Source organism: Etheostoma spectabile, chromosome 20 (genome assembly GCF_008692095.1).
Source record: "Etheostoma spectabile isolate EspeVRDwgs_2016 chromosome 20, UIUC_Espe_1.0, whole genome shotgun sequence".
Taxonomy (NCBI): domain Eukaryota; kingdom Metazoa; phylum Chordata; class Actinopteri; order Perciformes; family Percidae; genus Etheostoma; species Etheostoma spectabile.
The window spans coordinates 23,198,093-23,206,407 of record NC_045752.1 but is presented as its reverse complement, the minus strand read 5'-3'; the positions used below and the strand labels follow the sequence as shown (position 1 = coordinate 23,206,407).

Below are 8,315 nucleotides of genomic sequence, written 5' to 3'. Positions count from 1 at the left end.
AATAAATATCTATCTATCTATCTATCTACAGTACCTATCTATTTATCTGCACAATAATTTGCAGTTTCATACCATGTATGGTGTGAGAACACTGTCATTTAGTAAATAACACAAATGGTAACATTAATTACATTAACTACCTAAGATTTGCATTCTTAACGTTTATTTACTAACATCTTACAAATTTTGCAATGATTACTCAAGGATGGCCTTTAAACTACAACTTAGTGATTGCTGACAGCCAAATGAAGCCTCATAAAGCCTTGCGAACCATTTTATGTATTTTCTGAGCCCACTAGATGGGGCTCTGTGTTCAACAAAGGGTTTAGAAGCACACTGAATTGCTGTCCTTTGAGTCTTTCTCTTCAAATCAAAAGCACCATCAAGTGGGCACAGAAAATATATAAAATGGTTCATGAAGCTTCATACAGCATCATTTGGCCATCACTAACGTAACTGTGAAGCAAGTTAAGAAAAGCAGAAGTAGACAGTGACGGCAAGTGGGCAATCATCAAAACAAGCCTGAAGGTAGCTAGTCATTTCACCAGATTTAAATTTGTGTCCTCTTCTTTTTAGCTTTACTAAATGCCTGACATATGCTTGTAGCCTACTCCAGTCAAGTCAGTTTATCCATAGAGCACCTTTAAAACCAACCTAGGCTGAACAAAGTGCTGTACAAAGGTATATTATGTTATAAAAACAAAGGTAGACAATAAAAATACTGTATAGACACAATGAACATTATACAACAACACATTTCTATACAAATTTCCCAAAACTAAAACATATGCCGAGGAATAAAAAAGTGTTTTAAGACGAGACTTCTCGGCAGTAGAGAGGGAACTAATATGAATGGGAAGTTTGTTCCAGTCTTGGGGCCACAACGGAAAAGGAACAATCACTTTTGTTTTCATCAGTGGAATAGCTGAAAGGAACTGACTAAACGATCTTAGGTTCCTGGAGAAAGGATGTAGGGTAAAGAGATCAGCAATATATAAAGGGGCCAAACTATGTAATGCCTTAAAAACAATTAACATTACCTTAAAATCGGTTCTATATTTGACCCGTAACCAGTGAAGAGATGCCAATATCAGGGAGATTTGATCCCTCCTTCTGGTACCAGTCAACAATCCAGCAGCTGCATACTGGACAAGCTGCAGGCAGGAGGAAGATGATTGACAAATCGCAAAATACAAGGAATTGCAGTAGTCAATATGAGATGAAATAAGTGCATGAATAACAGTCTCCAAGTCCTTAAGACGCAGGAAGGATTTTATTTTAGCAACATCCTGAGATGAAAAATGATACATTTCAAAAAGGACTAATTTAATTTTAATGCTGGGTCAAAGATGAAACATAGATTTCTGGCAAAAGGGTGCACATTTTAGGCTAAAGTCCCCTAATCTTTTTTAAAAGTTTGTCAACTGCATTTGGGGGGGCCTAACAACATGACTTCCATTTTACTTTCATTAAGATGGATAAAGTTATCCAGCACTTAATATCTTTCAGGCAGTGAAAAAGGGACTTTAAATAGTTTGCATCACCTATTTCTTGAGACAGGCACAGCTGTGTGTCATCAGCATAACAATAAGATATGTTGGCCCTAAAATCTAACCTTGTTGTACACCGCATGTAATTGCTGCTGAAGAGTAGATATTTTCAATTTCAACAGTTCCTATTTTTTTTTAAATAAGAATTGAACCACTGTAGAGCAACAGCCTGGATTCCTACCCTATACTGAAGGTGATCCAACAAGATGGCATGGTCAACAGTGTCAAATGCACTACGAAGGTTCACCAAGAGTAAAATTGCACAATTTTCTCAGTCACAGAACAGCAATAAATCATTTACCACTTTAAGAAGTTCTTTTTCTGTGCTATGGTGTATTCTGAAACCAGACTGAAATTTGTCCAAGATATTATTTTCACTTAAAAATGAAGAGAGCTGAGAAAGAACAACCTTCTCCAAAATTACGACAATTTAGAAATAGGCCTAAAGCTGTTACAATCAGAAGGGTCAAGGTTGGGTTTTTCAATTTTATGCTGAACCACGGCATGTGCTAGATGGGACTGTGACCCTGTGAGTCCAGCTGATCCTTCTCCTCCCCGGCCTCCAGAGGGTGTCAGGCTTTATCGTCCTGCTCGGCCTCCAGAGAGCTGAAAAAGGAATTTGAGCAACTGGAAGAGAATGTGAGATCGGAGAGTCTGATTGTGAATCAAACGGGATCACTTCAGAGGACCACAATGCTGGTGCTGAGAGAAAAACAATTTCTACAAGACAAATGCCAAGAGCTGGAAAATGAGAGCTTCATTAATTTAAAAATGTATGGACAGACATGCCCCTTTTATTAAGGACTCTTAAAAACTTATCCCCTGAGCTCAATCTGGGGATAGAAAGAGCCCATGGGTCCCTTATGGAGAGAACAACTAACTCAATTGGCCCGCTAAGATCAATTGTTTGGACATTTTCAAGCTTCCGAATCAAATAAAACACATACATGGAGCTTTGAAAAAAAAGAAAATCGAAGGGAAGCAAACTTTCTTTAGCCATAACCACTCTAATGGCGTTTTTCCACTGCATGATATCTACTCGACATGGGATTTACCTCGATTCTACTCCCCTTTTTGGTTATACAAAAAAAAGTCCCAGGTACCTGCTAACAAGTACTTTTTTTAGTATCACCTCAGTCGAAGTTCCAAGCAAGCTGAGGCGATACCAAAAGGTGAAAACCTGCAGACTACTGATGGGTCAGAGAGAACTGTCACTGCGTCATCTTTGCTAGCGCCAGACGGTGGTGTCCTGAACAAACCCGCCATTTTTTTATTGCTGCCTTCAGCTTCTTTTGATTCTAATTTGTCTTTTGGCTGTGGCAACAACCACATGTCATGAAAATCCGAAACCGCCTGAGCGCAGTCTATCAACGCTCTCTGCTTCTGAAAGTACACTTCCAGAAGAAAAAGAAAGGTCAGGGTGAGAATGCATTGTAAACTAAAAGAAATATGTAGTTTAGGTTGTCACAAGTTCAATGCAATGCTGATATTGCGTGTTTAGGCATTATCCTATTATCTTATCCTATGGCCCTGTCTATTTGCAGTGCACAGTTGTACATGTCTGTGGGTCGTTTTCTTTCATTTAGTTGAACTTGTATGTCTTTAAAAGAGAATTATGCCTGCCCTGCCCTAATAAAGAAATATTTTGGTTAACTTTGAGTGAATATTCCCGTTTGCAGCCGCTTAGAAATCTCAACAACCACAGAATGGATTGGGTTTAATAGAATGGTTTAGGAATCATTCAATGGTTTACTTTAGCACATTTCATTAGTTTTTATAACGGAGTTCTGTGAAATATTGGTTTTAACGGGTTGCCTAGATTTTCAGAAGACAAGTCCCAGACATCCCAGCTGCAGCAGATGTCACACACGCAGCTCACCTGATCACTGCAAACTGTGTTGATGATGGACAAAAACTGTGTTTTTTTGCCCAAATAATAATACCAATAATATTTAAAAAATGTCAGTTTGGGATTTGGGATGATATCAGCATTTGAATGATATCAATACATTACTTGGGCTAAAAAAATAAAAAAAATAAAAAATAAAAACAGCTATTTCCTGGGAAATGGGTTGTCTTTTCCCAGGATCTGATTTATCTAATTTTTGGGGAAAATATCAAACCCTAGTCTGAGTGTCCATCCCCTGAACATTTTTAGCATTAAACACTTAATTTACCTTCAATTCACTTATGTACTTTTACTTTTTTTCTCAAACAATGTATGCTGGAAATATCTTTATGTAAAGGGAAATAGATTACAATCCAAACAAAAACACAATGAAATGTATTGCAGTAAGGCCCTCAGGCATTCTGTATTGCTTCCATGTCTTTATTCTCCCGTAGATTGACTTTTCTAGTTATATCCGAGTCAGCGCACATGTAGCCTAGGCATAATTTACTCCTCCCTCCTCTTTTGCATCTTTTGTTAATGTGCATATGACAATTATTCACCTCAATGATACATTAATTTATTTTAAGGAATTAATAAAGCCCTGGACTGTATTATTTCAGATGTGTTTAAAACTTTGTGCACATTCAAAATATAACCCATCTGTGCTCTCTGAGATTTGGAGAAGTTGTGATATTTTGAGAAAAATAAAGTTATAAAAGGCTATTACAAGAATAAAGTCCCTATATTTCAGAAAATAATCTACCTTCACCATAGTCTGCTTTGCATTACGTGATTGCTCTGCTGATGCGGTAGATCCCAGACCGCCTGACAGACACAGAGCCCAGTTGGAGACTCTGGTCTCTAAAGGAGACAAAGTTTAGGAAAGTGGCTGAACGCTGCTCTAGATTGGAGGTGGAAAACCAAAACTACGGCAGAAATACACGGAGCAAAAACGCGACACATCTGCTGCAGCAAGTCAACAGCGGAGCATGTCTATAAACATGAAGCTGCACATGCCGCGGAAGGCGCGCTGCTCATCTCTATTTTTCCAGTGAGCGTGGACACTAAGCGACGCGCAGGTCTGCTTCAGAGCTCCGTGTGTTTCAGTCTGAACCTTAGACTGGAAACGGCACGGTAACTTCAAACTATATCAGTAGTGTTGGCTTCTAAACGTTTTGTTGAATAAATGAATGAAAACTTTATTGTACAACAACTATCAACAGGAGGTATTCAAAAAGATAAAAAATAAAATAAAATTGTGGTCCTTAAGATGGAAGGGGAGTAACAACACAAGCACTAAAACATTGAGGACAAAGGGGAAAGGGGTCAACTAATGAACAAAACAAACAAAACAGATAAAAACACAATACAAAAAAATAAGTATAATAAAAACAAGGGCTCAAATTCCCAGACAGACAAGCAGACACACAAACAGTACAATATTCCTAGTACTAAAAGTAACTTATGATTTTGTTTATGGGTTTGATAACCTTTTTTTATTGAAGATTTTAAAGTAGGAGGAGCTCAGGTTGGAAGATAGAGGAGAGCTACTTTTCTATACAGCTCTTAAAACAGCAGGGCCTGCAATCTGTGGACCTCCTGCTGGTAGAATAGCTGTGCGTATCACTAATTTCAAAAAAGTAATTACATAAATACCTGGGTGCCAGGTTATTTCTTATAAACTAACACAGTTTAAGTTGGGAAACCCTCTCCTTCAAGAGCATCGGCCAGGATTTTCAAGGTGTTACTATCTAACAGGCTGGATATTCTTGCCAGGAACTTAGTCCTTTGGCTTACCTTTGAGATAATTCTTTGGGCAATAAACTCCCCTGGTAGTTTGTTGTCAGTATACAGCCCAAGTAAGGGAACGCTTCCTTGGCCGTAATTTCAACATCACCTACGACAAACCTAAACCCCATAGACTTTTTCAGTTTATCTCTGGACCCAAAAAGAATAAAAATGTTTTGCCTGTCTGTTAACCAAGCACTGAGCTTAAGGAGTTCCAAACTAAGCAGCCTTTCAACCTCTGACCAGAGGTGGGTAGAGTAGCCAAAAATTGTACTCAAGTAAAAGTACTGTTACTTTAGAATAATATGACTCAAGTAAAAGTAAAAGTAATCATACAAATAATACTTGAGTAAGAGTAAAAAGTGCTTGATGAAAAAACTACTAAGTAGTGAGTAAGTTGAGTAACGTCTGATTAATTTCAACACAAGCATCAATCAGACCGACAAAAATACAAATAATCATCTTTAGGCAAATTATAGTCCATCCAATCAATAAAATAAATTAAAATATTATTAATTACAAATAGCTTATTTGAGAGACTTGTCACCAAATTAGGATGGATCTGCATGTGTAAAACATACTGTATGTAACCTAAAAGACAACATCCACCTCTCCACAGCAGAAACTAAAACTACCGCTACGTCTCTCCAGGTTAGATGTTGAGTTGTTGAACGCTCACATGTTTGTTTTGGTCGACACTGAAGACGCCGCATGATGTAGCTGCTGTTTCACACTTTTCCTAAAAGGTAAACATGCTTTCACTATGAGGCGGGGGGGGGGGGGCCTTGTTTGCGTTGCCTTGGCGACGTTTTGCTTCAGACGTCTTTGCTAGGACTGTAAAGCTAACCTGTCGCGCTGCGGAAACGAGTATGGTCACATGACTTAACAACGACGTGTGATTGGTTAAGCACAGTCACGTGGTAGAGCCTTCAGCGGAAGACTCTCTCTGTCAAAATAAAACATTAAAATGAGACGTACGCTGGGGTAAAAACAATAAAGCGTAGTAAGAGTAACGAGCTCATTGTAGCCTGATGTACGGAGTAAGAGTACAGTTTCTTTCTCACTAATCTACTCAAGTACAAGTAGAGTATAGTGATTAAAACTACTCTAGAAGTACAATTTTTTCAAAAAAATTACTCAAGTAAATGTAACGGAATAAATGTAACTCGTTACTACACACCTCTGCCTCTGACTCCTCTTTATGAGAGACTAGAATAGCTCAGTCATCTGCAAATAAAAACAAATTACAATCTTTAGCTGATGGCATTCATTGACAAAAAAAAGGACCTAAAATAGCTGGGAACTCCACAAGTTAATTTAGTGGTGAGGACACGTACCTGTTCCCTGCCAACCAGGTATGACCTCACCCACTGAATAGTGTACAAGAAAATGTTAATGGCATCAATGTATTAGAGGATTTGTCTCTGAAAATTACACCTTTCATAGCTTTCTCACATAGAGACAGTTGCTAGGAGATTACAGGAAAAAGAACATGTTGGTCAGACCCACAAGTAGCTGCCCGCTCTATTTGCTTCTGAAAAAAGAACTGGACAAAGTTATGTTCAACCATGAGTAACAAAAAGATGTAAGATCTGCAAGTGCATTTGGGGCTTTTTGTGTATACTTGTGTTTTGTACAAAACAAAGAAAGAGAAGCCCACTGTATACCCACTGTATACATTTACAAATGGGTGTAGTATATAGTTCTTAAAATAAATGTGGGCTAAAACATCATTGTCTACGTATAAATGGGTTAGTCCATCATTATCTGCTATACTATTGGTTAAAACAAACTGGTTGTTATAAGCAAGTTTAAGGTTAACATAGTTAACTGAAGTTTAAAAAGAATAGGGGTGATCGAGTACCGGCTGAAACGAGTATCCGGTTCGGTAAAGCACCTTTGGCGAGTACAAATATATCCGAGTAATATGAGTCAATATCCGTGCTCGGATTGAATAAAAACTCCTCAACTGGCCGCGCAGCGTTCTGTGAAATCACCGCGCCCCCCCCGCCTACAAACCCTCGGCTCTATCACCACACACAGAACATGGATAAATGTGCTCCCTTGGTCTCTCGGTCTCTCTCTTCTCTCTCTCCCTCTCTCTCTCTCCGCTCCGTCAGTCAATCAGGTCTGTGGGTCTGTTCCGTTAACGTTTAGGGTTCTTGCTTCAGGTTGGTTTTTTAACTTCGGTTTGTAGTCCTACATAGTAACCAGTAGGTTTCTTGTGAACGTGGGGTTGTTAGTCCTTACATAGTAACAGTAGATTTCTGGTGAACGTGGGTTTCAGACGTGCTGCTTGGTTTAAATGCAACTCCCGTTGCGTCTCTGCCATCGGAGATTTTTTTTTTTTTACTGTCAGCTGCTCCCTCGCCCCCTCTCTCTCTGTGTCTCTCTCTTACTCACCACACACACACACAAACACACACTTTGTGTGGAAATAAAAGAATAAAAAAAAAAAAAAAAAAAAAATAAAAATTACAAGATCATAAAAAATAAAAAGTTAAAAAAGAAAGTTATATTGAGTGTGAAAACTCTTGTTCATTACATTTTACTTCATAATTGCAACCGCATGTGTTGTATTCATTGTTGCAAAACGTTCTGTATATAGTTTGTTTGTTACCCTGACAACACCTTGATCTGAAGCTCGATGCTGTCATGTAAATAGTGTTTCAAATCAGCATAAATATAACAATTTTGTAACAACATATCAATTGCATGCTTAAATAACATACCGGTTAAAGCCCCGCCATTTCAAGAGAACCCGACCACTTCCTGGTTAAATTGACCACTTCCGGTTTGGCCCCGCCAGTAGCCACGTAGATCGGATACAGATAATTCATGTGGTAAAAAGATACGATACAGATAATGCTGTACTCGCTCTCTCTAATAAAGAAACAATAGCTCATTCACACGTCACAGCTGCAATTAATCTTATTGTACCCGCTGGCCAGAACAGGAGTGTCCGGCTCTCCTCTGTTCAATGTTCTTCTTCATTCGCAAGGTTCAAAATATTCAAATGATACTTTAAACATAATACTTGTTCAGTTTTCATACAATAGAACTTGTTCAGTCTCCACAAACAGCCA

General features: G+C 38.4%; 1 long non-coding RNA gene across 1 annotated transcript in view; it reads left to right on the top strand.

Moving 5' to 3' along the window:
* The window catches only part of LOC116670622 (uncharacterized), an 8,772-nt gene extending 2,211 nt beyond the window's left edge, over positions 1-6,561 (top strand). Inside the window, exons 2-4 of the long non-coding RNA XR_004327076.1 lie at positions 1,567-1,572; positions 2,965-2,970; positions 6,551-6,561. This is a non-coding gene — a long non-coding RNA (uncharacterized LOC116670622). The remainder of the gene's footprint in view (positions 1-1,566; positions 1,573-2,964; positions 2,971-6,550) is intronic.
* Positions 6,562-8,315: the final 1,754 nt, after the last annotated feature.